We start from the raw sequence: 18,125 nt of genomic DNA, 5'->3' as shown, positions 1-18,125 counted from the left end.
CATCGAACAAACCGAACGCTATATATATAAAATACAAAGTAAATTTTACAATTCAAACTTTCAAAGAACGATTGTTTTCAATTGCATATTTTTTGAGTAATTTACTCTATTTATTCCCATTACATTATTTAACGAACCAATGACAAACATGCACATTCTAGCTAACTTGCTGTGTTTTCAACATAAATATAATTATATAATTTTGCAATTAAAATGTATGATTATCAGATGATGGTTAATTTAAATTGACTGATTTCTTTTAATACGAACTTCTTTATCATTAAAGATATAATAATTTATAATGGTCATTAAACCATACATTTTGAAAAATAAGGTCTTGGGGAATCTACCCGTTCAACACCAATGTTTTACCACCACAGAGTATAGTAGATAATTTAATTCATTAAATTATATTAAATATTATATTCGTACTAAATTTACTATTACCTATATATAGCCTACATAGGTACACATTACACAATCATTGACGTTGAGAAAAGAGTGGGATGGAGTTTTAACTTCCCACTTTCGTTGCCTTTTCTCCTTAATAAATGTATTATTTATAAACTGTAAAAAACTTAGTTTATTTTATTCTTAACCCTCTACCCTTTAATAATCCTGGTTACTCCACTGTGCACAATGTATTTATATTTAACATCCAATTTGATTGATCAGCAGATATAAAATATTTAAGCTGTATTCAGTTAAAAAAATAAAATAAATGAATGTATATAAAAATAAATGAAGGTCTATGGTTTTGCATTTTGTATAGTTATTTAGTTTTTGGTAATACGTTTGAAAATCGTATATTACCCCCCTAAGGAACCATAGACCTTAATTTATATTAAACCAAAGTGTTGATTGTAGACTAGACAGCAAATTGTACATAATATGTGCTTTTACCCCAATTTTAAGCTGCACGAAGTGATCTATTTATAACTTACTATTCTGTAAAATGTGCACTAAAAATTCTCGTACATCATACGTGCACAATATCCAACTTATTCTAAATACATTTTTCTCCCATAAAGAAGATAGCAATATTTTCGATTCTGATAATATTATGTGTATTGCAAAACGTTAGATCTATAAAATTGCTTTGATGAATCACTGTTATGTTCGAATGTTCGTAGACATCTTTTCTGAAGATTTTTTATTGTTGCGTAGATAATATAAGCCACGTATAGTCAATTAGCACTTATGGCCCGCATTTTTTTAGATTCTGAACGAAGTGATGAATGTTTTGATTTTACAATGATGTGTGTTTTTTTAGTGAATCTAGTTGATACTTTGGGGGTCGAAAATTAATTTTCAAAAATCGTAAGTCACAATATTTTTTTTATAAGCGTTAATAGTTCAAATTTTTACGAAATCTGTCGAAAATGCGAAAATTTGCAAGTAATTTTGAAGTTGAAAAATCATAAAATTGTTTGTGTTTATAACTAAGGATTAAAAATACAACACTAAGTTTTCCATAAGTTTTCCTTCAAGTAGCTTTAGAGAAAACTCGAAGCACCATTATAGGAAAAATTTTAAGTGCGTTTGAATTTTAAATTTTTACGAAATAGCGTAACGATAACGATTTATCCTCAAACGATTTTAAACATTTGTTATTATTCAAAAAGTATAAGTCGTAGATACCTGAATATTTTACTAGTTATTTAGATTGGCATTTTCTTTACATGATTTAATTTTCAAAATATTTTGACTTTTTTAAAGGTATTTATAGACAACTGAAATTTTCAATTTTTCTGAAAATTTTTTTTTGAAGTGTCGATAAAATTTTTTTGGCCCAATCAAAATACTTGAAAATTTAATACAAAATTCCTCATAATTTATTCTTATAATGATTAAAAATTATAAGAATACAGAGGCACAATTTTTTTTTATTAGCATTTTAAGTTCAAATATTGACGAAAATTCGTTAAAACCATGAATATTTTTTTTGTGTGTTTGTCAACACGTTTTGGGGCAGTAAAAGTGCTTTGACATTTGACTTCAGTACCTCGTTCGATTAGAAAGTGAATCTAGTTGGTACTTTGGGGAGTAAAAAGTAAAAAATTCTTAACATTTTTCTATACATTTTGATTATTGATGTAACTTTAAAACAAATTTTCACCGAATGTTTATATCAGCATATTTTATACACCATGCATTTTAAAAAATTTATTAATATTAATTCATAGGCATATGCAATTTTCGATAATTATTAGTTTTTTTTAAATTAATATCGATAAAAATTTATTTTTTGGGTAGAAAATCATGAAGATTTAATACAAGGCTCTTAATATATTGTTACAATAGCAGTTGAAAAATAAAATAAATTCAGTCACAATTTTTTTTTATAAGCATTAAAATTTTGAATTTTGACAAAATACGTAAAAATCACAAAAATTCGCAAATTGTTTTAAGCTAGAAATTCATAAAAAAATTTCTTTTTAAATCTAAGATTTGAAAATTTAATACAAATTCCTTAAAAATTCGTCAAAACCATGAATATTTGCGAATTATTTTATAGTTCAAAATTCATAATATTGTTCGTATTTATATTTAAGGTTATAAAATTCAACACTAAGTTTTCCATAAGTTTTGCTTCAAATAGCTATAGAGAAAATTTGAAGCGTCATTATAGGAAAAATGTTTTGAGCGTTTGAGTTTTAAAATTTTTATGAAATTACGTAATGATAACGATTTAACCTCAAACCAGGTATATGTATATCTATGATAATATAAGGTATTATGAATTATGATAACTACATGCAATGTTTTTGAAAAAATTGATTAACCATGCCTTATTCAAAATGCGTCCTAATTGAAAAATGAAATATTTGTTTGAAAATAGAATGTATGACAATATTTAAATATAATATTTTATCCTAGACTGACAAATCATCTCCGTTCAGAATCGTTTTTCGTATACAATGATACCTATCATTTCATTCAAATTTAACCTACCCTAGCCAGAGGTCCACCCCACCCCCTAATGTACAGCAGAGCGACATCCACTTACCCGCTTATTACTTTTCATTTTGATATTGCTAATTTATAATATTAGGAAAATGCGTTTTTTTTAGTACAGTTGCATTGAAAAACATTCCTAAAATAAAAGATAACTGCAATATATAAACATAATTAGTTATTATACTTTTGTTCATAAAACTCCATCAATATTTTATTATTATTATAATTCATTAATTAGTTGTTCCTACATCAAAATTATTAAGAAAAATACAATGATATAAAAATAATCATAGGTTATTACCTCCTAACATGCTAAAAAAAAAAAAAAATTAAGAAGATAATTTTTTTTGTGGGCGATAGCTGATAATAGTTAAACCGCAACATCTAATTATTAGTGTTACTTTTTTACTACACCTACATCATATTTAAGATAATGTCACGTCTTTATATAATATGCATAAAAGTTATTGGAGGAATTTTTTCACGTGACATCCAAACAATATATAATTACAGCGTTTTTATTTGAATAAAATAATGCAAGTATGAGTTACTCGTAATTATATGATAAAAATAACTAACTGATGTCAGCAAAAACACAAAAATCTGTGTTTATCATGCGCAACTGATAATAATGTTAATACATTTCTTATGAGACTTGGAACATGACATCAGCTGCAAAATATTGTGCAATGGTTTGCTGACATATATAATAATTTGTTCATTCTGTATATACATGCATATAATATAAATAAAATTGACTGAACGCAAGCAGTATAGCCCAGTGGCGTTTTTTGGGTGATTTCTCGGGGGGTGTCAACATTTATTGAACCTCAAAAACAAAATTTTTACTATTATTTACTAATGTAAAAAGACATTGAATTAATTTTAAACAAATTAATGCGTTAGGAATTGACAAGAAGTTTTACATTTGATAAAAATAGTATACTATAAAATAAGTGACAACACTAATGTCCAATATATTAGGACTTTTTTTTAAATATCGGGGGGGGGGGGTGTCAAGACATGGAGGACACCCCCCCCAAAATACGCCACTGGTATAGCCCAACCCTAATGCCCAAGTGTTGGCATATTTCAGCTGTATCGCAGGTTTTGAGTGGTGGTAGTTGCATAATAATATATAAGCTATTAAGCTTATATCAAATGCTTATTTTGGACTTTAAGATGATAATTTTTGGCACAAGTTTATACTGCTAACTATACCTATATGACTAAACAATATTATTGTAATACTAACTTTACACCTACCCCAATACATAGTTTTTAGTTGCTAATACTTACTAATACAGCGTAATACTCAATAAAAGTTACACAATAGTGATTAGTAGGGCTCGGATTTTAAAGCATAATAAATAACAAAAGGCACAATGTTCTAAAAAAGCAAAAATGAAACATATTTATTAAAAACAAAAGCAAAAATAAAGCATGACCAAAAATTGACATGAATTAGTTGTAAAACTGATTAAAAAAAATTGAAAAATTCATTTAAATGAAAAAAAAGTGGGTAAGTCGTGGATATCGCTCTGCTGTACAATGGGTTACAAGTGGGTTACTGTTAATGGATGGAATTAGATTTGAATCCAATGATATTTTATCATTGTATACAAAAAACGATTCTGAGCGGGAACAGTTTATCTATATTGGATATATTATAGATTATTAAAAATTTTCTATTATTTAGTATTTATTTTATTTTTCAACTGCTATTGTAACAATATGTTAAGATCCTCGTATTAAATTTTCAAGTTTTTATACCCAAAAAATAAATTTTTATCGATAATAATTTTAAAAAAACGAATAATGATCGAAAATTGCATATGCCTATGAATAGTTCAACTTAGTCGAAAATTTTTGAAAATTGCATGGTGGATAGAATATACTTATATAAACATTCGGTGAAAATGTCATGTATCTCTATGGTCTTTATTTTAAAGTTACATCAAAAACCAAAATCGATTTTGTTCGAAAACTGATTGTGCTTAAAATTTGCCGTTTTCCCCTTAATTTTTAGTTTGTTTATCCCGATTATTTAGAAAAATATTGAGAATTTTTTACTTTTGACCCCTCCCCCCCCCAAAGAACCCTAAAACGAGATGATAGACCCAAACAAAAATAAATGAATAAATAAAAAAATAAAAAACACACATCATGGTAAAATCAATACATTCCTCACTCTGCTCAGAATCTAAAATTAAATTTCTATCTTATACTCGTATATATACAAAAAGAAGCATTTGCTGTAAAATCCTAGCCCAAGTCATTAGTGACAGATCTGCAATCATTTATATAATTAATTATTTAATCTATATTGATTTTACTTGCAAGTTACAATAATGTGCTCTATTTTTTTTTTCTGTCAAATTATAGTAGAAATGCTTGAATTTTCAACTTTATGCGAGGTTTCTGGTTGCTAATTGATTCTAATTCACTAATTGGTACGTTTGATTTAAGAGTTCAAAATGAAAAATTCCCAATACTTCAAGCCAGTTGCAGTAGTTATAAACGTATTGGTATAATGTTCAAATAAAAATATCAGTTATCAAAAATTTAAAATTTAATCACATTGTGTTATAAAATAAATAACAATAACAAATATTAGTTCAAAAAGTTCAAATATTAACAACGGTGACATTTTGATTTATTGCCTAGGTATATGTTAATTATAGATCCGGGATAATGCATTATAATTTATCGTACTTACAGCAAATATTATAATATAATATGCTTTATTCAATATTGTCGTATTATATCTTATATGTACATATATGAAATAATATAATATCAACCATATTGATATTATTATTCACACTGCATGTTGGAGTGAAACAGAAAACGATGATAACATGTGTATTTTTCGTGGAATAAGTCGACTGGGAAATTTTTAAGTATTGCAGAGCGGGGTGCGGGTGAAGACCAATATTGGTTTTACTGTAATAGTATTATAATAATGCATGCTTGCCACTTTTCAGGGTAGTAAGAAAGTATGGGAAACCTCAAATACGCAGTGTCTATTGCAGTTGAAAATTCCAAAGCTGGTAGTATTTTAATAAGCGGGTCGTTTTTCTCGGTGATGTTTTATTTATGCTGGAAAATTGCATCGAAAAATCTCAACTGCATTATTATACTATGATAGTACGATAATATGTGATTGGAGGTACCTACTGAGTTTTTCTTAGAGTATATTTCATCGAATGTAATACCTATAATAATATATTAATATGTATATTTTAATACAGCATTATTCTGTCATAGCTTTTATTAAATGATTTATACCTCAACTTTGTAGGGTATATAAACTCTGAATCTATAAGGGGATGTTACACCGACATTTATTGTCTCCATCTTACAAGTGCGTAACATAGCAAATTTTACGCTCAACAGATCACGTTCAGCGAGTTAAAAGAATTTTAAAAATGTACATGTTCCTCCCCAGACATTTTTCTGAGGGGGGAGGGGGAATTAATTTAAAAAATAAATTAAGATTTTTTTATAGGTACATTTAATGCTTGCATTATAAAAGTAATCTATGTTTACTAAATTGGTGCGTTACAGTCGCCACTTGGAAAACAAATTTAAAATTATTCTAGGGGTGAGGCGAGTGCCCCGTCTTATTGCCACCCCCTGGGGACACCCATGAAAGTTTAAATTGTTTGTACATCTTAAAATACATATAACTCGCTTTAAAACTAAAATATATAATAAAAATCTTATAATATTGCCTAGATAATATTCTTATCTTTAAATTTTACAAGAGGTAAATTCACTCTAATCTTTAAACCAGCGGAACTGAATAGAATTCTAAAAAAGTAATGTATATGTTAAACAAAAAAGTAAAAATAATAAATAATTATATTCTATTTTGTCGATAGTCAACAGATCCAGATGCATTGTTATAATATGTTATTGCGTTTCGTGGAAATTTAAAAAAATTGTCGCAACACACGACGTCGGGCATTACTGCGTCAAGACTCAAGAGCCTGCCAAGAGTGTATACTAGCTGTATGCGAACGGGTCGGCCGCCGTCGTCAGATATTTGCCAAATGGCAAACGCGCGTAGCGAATATATATATATATATATACATAATAATAGTCATAATACATATATTAATATTTAATCGCCAAGACACGGTTTATACCATGTGGCTGTGTGGTTGGCCACACTGAACGAGGTACTACGATGACGGCGGCGGCAACGGCCGGAAGGCCGCTGATCGGCTGGGTGGGTAGGCGGGTAGTGGACCGAGCTATATAGCGATCGTGCAGGGGAGGTGATGGGAGCGCGCGACGCGAACTCTGGCGTGACGACCGAGGAACCCCATCGATCCGGGGGCTGAAGTGCCGCGCGGGTGGGTGCTGAGTGGCGGGTGGTGGGTAGCGCTGCGTAACGCGTCCGCACGGCGTTTTGCGGCGTTGGCGGCGTTGGCGGCGGCGCCACCCGCACAATACGGCCTGGCCACACACCGTCGCACCAACACACACAGTGTGCGTTTCGCGTCGCCACCCGTTACCCCGTAGACCGTAGTCCTCCGACACGACCGCAGCCGGCCGCCCGCAGACATGTCATACGGCGGCAACCGGCGCGGACGGACCAACAGCTGCTGCAGTCTATGCTGCAGAGGTCTGACGTGAAAACGAACAGTGACTCGCACCGCACCGGAACGCGGCCACGGCAACGACGACCGCGGACGCGGCGTCGGCGGCGGCAGTAGTGGCAGTACCGGTGGTGACTACGACGACGACGACGACGACGGCGGCGGCGGTGGTGGCAGCGGCAGTGGCACCGTCAGTGGCAGTGGCCGAACGGCTACTCAGTGCTCCGGCACACGCACACACGTGCAGGTAATACGCTCGTTTTACTATACGGCAGCTCACTTACACGCACACCTGCCCAACTGCTTGCCTACAACCCCCACATATTTATAATAATTATTTTACGCCCTGCAGTGGCCAGTATGGACGAGAGTTCAGTGTATCGTTATTATGATTTGTAGTCCGAAAAATATGAAAGTCGTTTGCAATTTTAGTGATAGGCCTTATATAGTGTGATTTACTCGTTAGATGTGTCAGGTACCCTCCATTGATTGATTTATGCTACTACCTACTTGTGAATACGTCTTGGTGATGCATATTATGACAATATTGTACATGCAATAATCTTTTAACAGTTTGTAAAAATGATGTGTTAACAGTGTTACAATCTCTTATTTCACCTAAAATAGTCGCAGTTCACAATGACTGAAAATATATACATCATACAACATACATATATATAAAACACAATATATATAATATACATTATGTATCTGACGTTATTATCCACCAACCATATATGCGAGTGTTATACGAGTTCTCTACATGTATACGTGTCTCAAACACGTGTCGTGGAAAATACGCCTGTCGTCAGCCCACCCCCGTTAGTCATAACCCTTCGACGACGTGACATAGGTACCAAATTCTATTATAAGCGCACAATTTCGTCTTGTCATCCACCGTTTCTATTCTGTAATGTATTGTCGTTTTGACATATGGCTCGCGTTCATGCCTGATTTTTAATTAATACATCGTTGTTTATTATAGTATATGATTCGGAATATTATGATGACCTACATCCTCACAAGACCTTTTTATCATGTAAAACGATTGCGCGTTTCACTTTTCAGAATAACCGATGGCATTGCTGTTGTGATCAAGAGAGTTTGAGAGGGTAACAAGGAGACAACCCTCTCTAGGGTGAACTATTTGGGCAGTTCAATAAAGTTATATTGAAATAATACACCGTAGTCGTTAAGACGAGAAAATATTTTATGCCATTATAAAACCCCTATCATGAACACCTCCTACGCGTTTGAGTGACACAACCATTATCTGTATTTGGAGATTTCTCTGCGTGTTATTCAGTGTCGTATAGTGTCATATTGACTAAGCAATATTATGACACATTTATGCATATTGCTCTGATCCACTGTTATACAAATAATAAATTACCGACCGTTTTTACAGAACGCATAAGGGGGGTATTATGGGTTTTACAATAAGAAGGAGAGCAAAAAAGCCTGAATCGTTTCTTTCCACTTGCAATCGTCTTACTAATAATACATTCTGTATCTGTCGATTGTATATATCATAGCATTTATATTACGGATAGTGATTAAATATTAAATAAAATAATAACTATACTTATAATATTATTACACTGTTTAAAATTAATTAAAGATTTCAATTATTTTCCGTATTTTAAAGTACCTATATATATTTTTTTTAATACTAAGTATGTATTATTATATAATGATATAATATTATCATTATCATTAAGATTTTTATGGTTTATTATGACATTTGTATTTCTGGTTCAAAGAATCGGTTATTCTCATAAATAATAATAATAATTTTTATAAAATATTTTGTTCGTATAACACCTATAGTATACTTATATACTATAAAGTAATAGTCTAAATATTATAAATAATAATTTGATGTTATCTATATAAATATATACAATATACGACTACACATCATATAATAATATATGTATAGAGTTTGAGATCCGAGGGATAAGGCATTTATGGTTTTATTAAAAGAGCGAACGAGTGGTTTAGGTACTCAAATAACTTTCACGTTCCACAGTTCTCTTTTTGTTATATTTTCTCGGAAACTACACGTAAAATCACCTCTTTATAAAATATATAAGCTACCATTGGTGCTTAATTATTAAAAAAGAAAAACGCATGATTGTAAAATCAATAGCTCACTCCCTCCACTCAGAATCTGAAATATATTATATCTAATAATTTATAAGTTACCTATTTATAAGTAATAAGTAATGTAATAACATAATAATATGAATTATACTGATCCGTTTACATTACATGCATATATTTTTATAAATTTTAACTAACTATTAGTTTGTATAAATTTCAGTAACGTGAAACTGTTTTCCTATGGGCTATGTGGGCTCATGTAATGCTTCAATATGTTAAATACATCCAGGTCAAAGCTACCGTAACTAACTGAAGTAACTATACTTTAACATAACAACTTTTAATGCTATTGATTTATAGAAACGGTATATTCGGACTTCATAATATTATGTTTGTGTTAAATATATGAGTTGTTTTCATAAAAATTTGATGATTACTATTGATTGGACGAAAATGTTAAAAATTTATATGACAAAAAAATAACAAAATTAAACACATCTTACACATCATACATATCATGATTGGGTTTGAAGTTTGGATACAAAAACAATTGTATTCACTATCAATAATGTTTTAATTTATCGAATTGATGAAAATATAAAATATATATAGGGTTCGTACAAAATATAAAATATATAATGTTATTATTATTGAAAAACGATTGCGTGTGGTTTCTTAAAAATTATATTATATGCTTATATAATTATATATAGCTATTCAACAATTTATAGACTTAAAGTTTAATTACCAGATCAAATACCATAATTTTGTCATCACTCATCAATGATGATTGCATAATATAAGTTAATATAACAATACAGGCTATTAGCTATTTATAGTAATTGTAATTAATCATAATATGTTGAAAGATATATATTTGCCATGTGCTTAAACGCTTAAAGGATATTTCAATTAAACTTCATAAAGGAGTGTTTAACAACTCATTTTTTACAGACTGTAAAGTGTTTAGTAATTAATTATTGTGCTTGTGATTGTATTGATTAGAATCAATATTTTTAAAATACATTTTGATTATCATTATTATCAAGTAGAGAAGTAGCTAGACCACAGTCTACAGTAATGTCATATGGCTATGTCCGGAATACACTAATTTTTAGACATTTTCCAGAAAATAATCGAATTTAGTTATAGGTATACCTACCGCAGCTATATATGAATTATGAGTGGCGAATGACAAATGAGACGTGGTCAAGGAATTTGTTTTAAGTTTTAACTATATTGTGAGTTTATTTTTTGCTATACAGAATGAATATTTTTTGTTTATTTTATTTTAGTTATAATAATGCTCGTGTATGACATCTGACAAGTAAATAAAACGTAAGGTCTTCCGTTGGTGGGATGATAAATTTAATATTAATCGGTAGTGGGGTGATGACAAACAATAAAGGCGATAATACCTTTAAAGTTCAAATGATACAATTTTGACACCGATCACTACAGCGTTAAATAAAACAAATTACAAAGTTATTCATCATAGATTCGATTTGTATTACATTAATAATATTACGTATAAACTTCTATATGATAATAAAAAAATTCAGAGAAGGGAGAGCACATGGCTATAGTGATCTATTATGACTCTGCTGTTTGTCATATATTATACTAACAATATGTACATTTTATATTTTGATTGAAATTGGAAAGAAATAGTTACCCATTTAATATTTTTTTTCGAGATTTTGAGTGGAGTGGTGGATATTTTATTAATTTTAAGGAATTAGAAACAAGTTTATAACGATTAAAATAAAAATTGATTTTTGCAATTTAATTTACTAAACAAAATTATTCCATTCAAATATTAAACATTTGGTATATTTATACCTACACATTTTTTGTAAAAAATTTATCAACAGTGCAACTATATACGATTTATACATTTAGACAGGTCTTGAAACCTATTGAAAAAATTTTGATTTCGATTTTGGATACCGGCTTTTAAAATTTTCGGTTTCGGTTTCAATTTTTCAATACCGGTACTACGAAATTTCGGTTTCGGTTTCGATTTTGGATACCGGTTTTTAAATTTTTCGATTTCGGTTCAATTTCTCAATACCGGTATTACGAAATTTCGGTTTCGGTTTTGGTTTCGATTTTGGATAGCGGTTTTGAAATTTTACGATTTCGGTTTCAACTTTCCAATATCGATATTAGGAAATTATGGTTTTGATTTCGGTTTTGTATGCTGGTTTCTACATTTCTAAAAACGGATTTAAAGCAGACTTTAAATTATAATTATAAATAGTTTTATTATACTTAAATAGTTAAATACTTAATAAGATTTATTAATTTTCGATAAAATTAAGAGCAATATTTCAATAGGAGTGATTTTGTAATTTTATACTACAAATTACAAGCTTAAAGGAACCTAGAACAAAATTATTTCAATGGTTTAAACTTTAAAGATAGTACCTACATTTATCACTAGACTATATTTTTTCTGATGCAAACCTTCTCCCTGTTCTGATTTTTTAGATTCTGAGCGGAGCGATGAATGTATTGATTTTACCATGATGTGTTTTTTTTTTTTTTTTTTGTGTCTGTCATCACGTTTTGGGGCAGTAAAAATGCTTCGATTTTTGACTTCAGTACCTCGTTCGATCAGAAAGTGAATCTAGTTGGTACTTTGGGGGGTCAAAAGTAAACAATTCTTAATACTTTTCTAAATAATTGAGAAAAACAAACTAAAAATTAAGGAAAAACGGGAAATTTTACGCACACTCATTTTTCGACAAAATCGATTTTGGTTTTTGATGTAACTTTAAAACAAATGACCATAGATACATGAAATTTTCACCTAATGTTTATATAAGCATATTCTATTCACCATGCAATTTTCAAAAAATTTCGACTTAAGTTGAACTATTCATAGGCATTTCAAATTTTTGATCATTATTAGTTTTTTTAAAATTAATATCGATAAAAATTTATTTGTTAGGCAGAAAAGCTTGAAAATTTAATACAAGTCTCTTAACATATTGTTACAATAGCAGTTGAAAAATAAAATAAATTCATAGTCACAATTTTTTTTTATAAGCATTCAAAGTTTGAATTTTGACAAAATACGTAAAAATCACGAAAATTCACAAATTATTTTAAGCTAGAAATTCATAAAAAATTTTCTTTTTAAATCTAAGATTTAAAAATTTAATACAAGATTCCTTACAAGTTTTTCAATCTTTATAACAAATAAAAATTCCACCGGAAATTCAAATTAAATTTTTATGAGCATTTGAAATTTAAATTTTTACAACATTGGATTTTCACTTTTAGCGATTTCCTTATTTTGGTGTAACTCTAAAACAAATTACCGCAGATACTTGAAATTTTGACTGAATGTTTATATAGGCGTTTTATATATTTGATAAAATTTTCAAAATATTTAGATTTGTTTTGAGCTGTTTACTGGCATTTTAATTTTTCAACTTTTTTAGTTTTTTTTTTCTATAAATATCGATAAAAATTTATTTGTTCGGTAGAAAAGCTTGAAAATTTAATACAAGGCTTCTAACACATTGTAACAATAGAAGTTAAAAAATATTAAAAATTCGTAGGCACGATTTTTTTTTATAAGCATTTAAAGTTCAAATTTTGACTAAATACGTAAAAATTACGCCAATGTTCAAATTATCTTAGATAGAAATTCATAAAAGTTTTCCTTTTTAATTCTAAGATTTGAAAATTTAATACAAGGCTCCTAACATATTTTTACAATAGCAGTTGCAAAATAAAAGGAATACATAGTCACAATTTTTTTTTAAGCATTCAAAGTTTGAGTTTTGACAACATATTATGTAAAAATCACGAAAATACAGAAATTATTTTAAGCTAGAAATTCATAAAAAATTTTCATTTTATATCTAAGATTTGAAAATTTAATACAAGGCTCATAATATATTTTTACAATAAAAATTGAAAAATAAAAGAAATGCGTAGTCACAATTTTTTTTTTTACAAGCATTCAAAGTTTGAATTTTGACAACATATGTAAAAATCACGAAAATTCGCAAATTATTTCAAACTAGAAATTCATAAAAATTTTTAATAATCTATAATATATCCTAGACAGATAAACCGTCTTCGCTCAGAATCGTTTTTTGTATACAATGATATAATATCATTGGATTCAAATTTAATTCCATCCATTACAGTAACCCACTTGTAACCTACTGTACAGCAGAGCGACATACACGACTTACCCGCTTTTTTTTATATACATTTTATGAATAACAATGAAATAATACTAGATATTTTTAAAGACAAAATAAATATATACCTATAGTAAAAAAGGATTATAAATTCACAATAAAATATAGTATTTTCTCATTTGAATTTTTTTTTTTTTGGATAGTTAAACACAAATTTATGAACACTGAAAATTATAAAAATTAAAACAAAATTTTAACTATTTATAACAGAAAAAAATTATGGTTCCTGTTACCTATAATAATCAACTATTATAATTAATTATTATTGCAAGCACTATTTTATATTACCACATTGTCTTACACCAAAGCCAATATATATTTTTTTTAAAGACACATATACACGGGCCTTCGTCTGTCAAATGAGCTACCGATAAATAATTAATATTATTTATTATTCATTACTACCTATTATAATTTATAATAAAACAACTATATTAATTTTTCAAATAATGAAATGGTTATCAATATTTTAATCATGATCCCATGGGTGTATCAATTCGATTTACGTATTTACGTACATTTTAAAATAATTTACGTTAATTAAAAAAAAGCATTATTTAAAATATTAAAATTGAAATGTGATAATAACGGTTTCCAATTTTTTCCGATTTCGGTTTTGAATTTAATACCGGTATCAAATATTTTGCGGTTTCGGTTTTAAATTATAATACCGGTATCCAATTTTTTTCGGTTTTGGTTTTAGATTATAATACCGGTATTCAATTTTTTTGATTTCGGTTTTGACTTTAATACCGGTATCCAATTTTTTTTGGTTTCGTTTTCGGTTTTGATTTCGGTTTCGGTTTTTAACGGTTTATACCGATTTCTGAAACCGGTTTTGAAATCGGTTTCAAGCCCTGCATTTAGATAAACAGCTTGATTTAATTTATTGTTGCTTTTATAATTATTCGTACTGTATATCTTTTTAAAGTAATCATATACCCAGTATGATAGTATCTATTATTCAATTATTGTATTCAAATATTATATAATGATTTGACATGTGTGTTCGTGAATATGAAGCGTGTCAATCACCAGATAAAGTATGTCACTAAAACACGAACGTCCTCAGTATTAAAATATAAAATTTAATTTATGTAGATGCCATCGTTTTTATTTATAAGCATATAATTTATTTCCTGCATATTTTATTTATCTTTGAATATAATTTTTTGTCGGAATAATGTTGATAGTTTTTGTTGTGATGAAATTAAATGTTCTTATATTATTGTGACTTGAAGATAATGATTTTTGAAAAAGTGAAACCGTTTATTATACTAATTACAGTTTAAATGATGTATGGATCGATGGTCTTTCAAAAATAAAATAAAATAATGTTGAAACACACAACAATCTTTAACTAAACAAGCATCAACTCTTCCAGTTCGTTAACAGTGGTTAAGCATTGTGAAATATAATCTTTAATTGATTTTAATCACTATGTTTAATGAGTTGACATTATTATTTATTATATATATATATATATATATATATATTATAATAACCAATTGTAAGTCTTTATAAGTTTAAAACCAATTATGTGTTAAATGTGTGAAACAGAGAAGCAAACTACGTAGATGTATTACGCGCACACAAGCGCGTTTTTGTCATTTGAACGATTTCTTAAGAATTTGTCTACACGGGAGTATATATAATATAATGGAATTTGGAAGTAGTTAATATTTTATTCAATATATTCTAGGATGTCACGGTCAGGAATTTTTGCTGACGTCTTTTTAAAAATATAAAATATGCTGGTGAAGTGGTGGCGTGAACATTGATTAAAAAAAAAGTAAATACTTATATTGTTCACAGTAAAAACCGTATCATTTCAGATAAATAAGAAATTTGTAATTTAAATACAATTCACATTGAAAGCACGAATGGTGCACCTGCCGTATAAAAGATTTTACTAAAACTGTTAAAATAACACATTAAACTCTTGATAATTATTATTTATTAATAATTTATTATTTGAAAAATTGGAGAAAAAAGTATTGATTATGAACAATAGCTTTGAACACGTATATAATATCCGTATTTCGTATGACGTATTAGGTCACCTTTGCATAATATATAATATATAGCTACCTGACTACCTACTTCTGTACAGAAATAATAAACTATTAATAGCCATTAGGTAGGTTAGATGTAAAAAATTCAATACTTTTTAAGAGAAACCCTGTATAAAATATAAGATATGAACATGAACTATTTTTGGGATAACTGCAGCAATAGATCCTTTTTAAATCACTTGCTAAATAAAATGTTTTGTATAATTTATTGAACATGAATAAAAAATTACATTTTTAAAATGTGTAAAAATATTTAATAGTTTTACGTATTATATTGTATGTTAATATTTAAACACGTAGAATTTAGGTACAAATTACATTGTTTTTGTCTTATATGAATTATTTTACTTTTATCGAAATGTTCTGAAGATAGATATTTATTTTGAGAACTAAAATGTACATCATAACCTCGGTTTTTTGCTGATTGCACAACTTGTGTAAAATAGAAGCAATTTGGTAGTTTTAAAACACGTTAACTGCCACACCTATTAATGTATTGACTATCTAGGACACGACATTTTCTTAAATCTATCTATAGCATATAACTATAATAATTATTAGGAGAAATTTCACACATTTTTAGGGCTATTTAGGGCTAATTGGAGCCCCTATGAAATCACCCCTCATGACTCCCTTTAATATTCGATAGGTAATGACGAAAATGACCCCCATGCATAACCTAACCTAACCTAACCTAACCATGGTAGCCAATGAAATACTTTAGGTAATATTATAACAAACTATAATAATGTAAATATTTTTAGAATAAAAGCATATTTTTTTGTAGCATTATTGTTTTAAAATGTTTCCATTCATGATTAAAGATTAAATTGAGTTGACCCATCTTTGATCTGAATGTATATTATCAGGTGCGTATACAGGGGTGGTTGACCCCTCCCCCCGCCTATAAGTTATTTTCCTATAATAAGTAATATTCCTATATACTTACTTCTGAATAAATTACATATATACAATTTTGATATTTAGTATAATAATAGTCACATTAAAAATGATGAGTAAGGGGGGGGAAAATAGTTTTATTATTTTGCTGTAAAATTTATATTGCTATATTTTGTAAGCCCCCCGAAAATTTTATACAACCTACTCTAAAAGCTAAACTAAAATTTATTTTGTTCAATACAATTTAAATCATTAATATTGGCATTATGGCTGTTGTATATATGAAATTAAAATTTGTAAGAGTAAGTACCTAAATATTATATTAATTCAATAAACGCTAATTTATTTTAATGATATTATGATAAATGATTGTGAATTGCGATGATCGGTATTGAGTTTTGATTTTTTATCATAAATTATAATTCATCGTAGCTAGTTAAAATTTTATAAAAGTTATTATAGTTATTACTTATAATGAATGAAATTAAATTGTTTTTTATTATTATTGTAGGCACCCAGTTTAATTTTATTCAATTTAATATTTACTATTAAGGTAAATTTTACCCTTCACACGTGTATTGAGTTTAAAAAAATTACTATAAAAATGAAAGGGATGACATGATGAAATTATTTATTGAAATTTATTAACGCATCTACATACAATATACAAATTTATTTTTATTTGTTGTATATTTATCTTTCACTCATTACTTAAATATTATCACGCAATGTGATATTTTAGAATGGAGGTGAGTACGAGAATTTTTAAAAGTTTTTTAAATATAAGTAGAGAAATAATAAGGGAAGACTGATTACATTTATGCATTTATATTTACATTGCGTTTAACTCGTACTCGATTAAAATATATCTATTATGATTTAAAATCTATATCTAACAAGATCAGATAATAAAATAGGAGAGGCGTGTATATTAAAATAATTAAAAATGTATTATGATTAGTTAATTTTTTTTAAAATATATTTTCAAAATAATACGAATATAAAAAAAATACAATCATTAAAAATTACGTTAAGTGAGCCACTGCAGAGTCCTGTTTCGTGTGTCGTAAGGACTTTTATAGATGATGGAATGGGGTGCCACCATCATTTTCGTAAATTTTGATCGTAATAGAACCGTAAATTGCGACATAACTCATCCATGTGTATGAGGCATTATTACTATAATCTAATAATGTATAGACAATACATAACAATATTTGTTATAACAATAATTGATGTATTTAATA

The 18,125-nt window shown here is 28.3% G+C and overlaps 1 protein-coding gene across 1 annotated transcript in view; it reads left to right on the top strand.

Moving 5' to 3' along the window:
* The first annotated feature begins 7,405 nt into the window (after positions 1–7,405).
* LOC107168090 (sialin-like) overlaps positions 7,406–18,125 on the top strand; it is a 28,993-nt gene continuing 18,273 nt past the window's right edge. Inside the window, exon 1 of the mRNA XM_015517374.2 lies at positions 7,406–7,818. The gene's annotated coding sequence lies outside the window, so the exon portion shown is untranslated. The remainder of the gene's footprint in view (positions 7,819–18,125) is intronic.

Source organism: Diuraphis noxia, unplaced genomic scaffold (assembly GCF_037042655.1).
Source record: "Diuraphis noxia isolate RWA-SAM2 unplaced genomic scaffold, SU_Dnox_SAM2 contig0003, whole genome shotgun sequence".
Classification (NCBI taxonomy): domain Eukaryota; kingdom Metazoa; phylum Arthropoda; class Insecta; order Hemiptera; family Aphididae; genus Diuraphis; species Diuraphis noxia.
The sequence above is the reverse complement of the archived record's forward strand: the minus strand, read 5'-3'. Positions and strand labels throughout refer to the sequence as shown.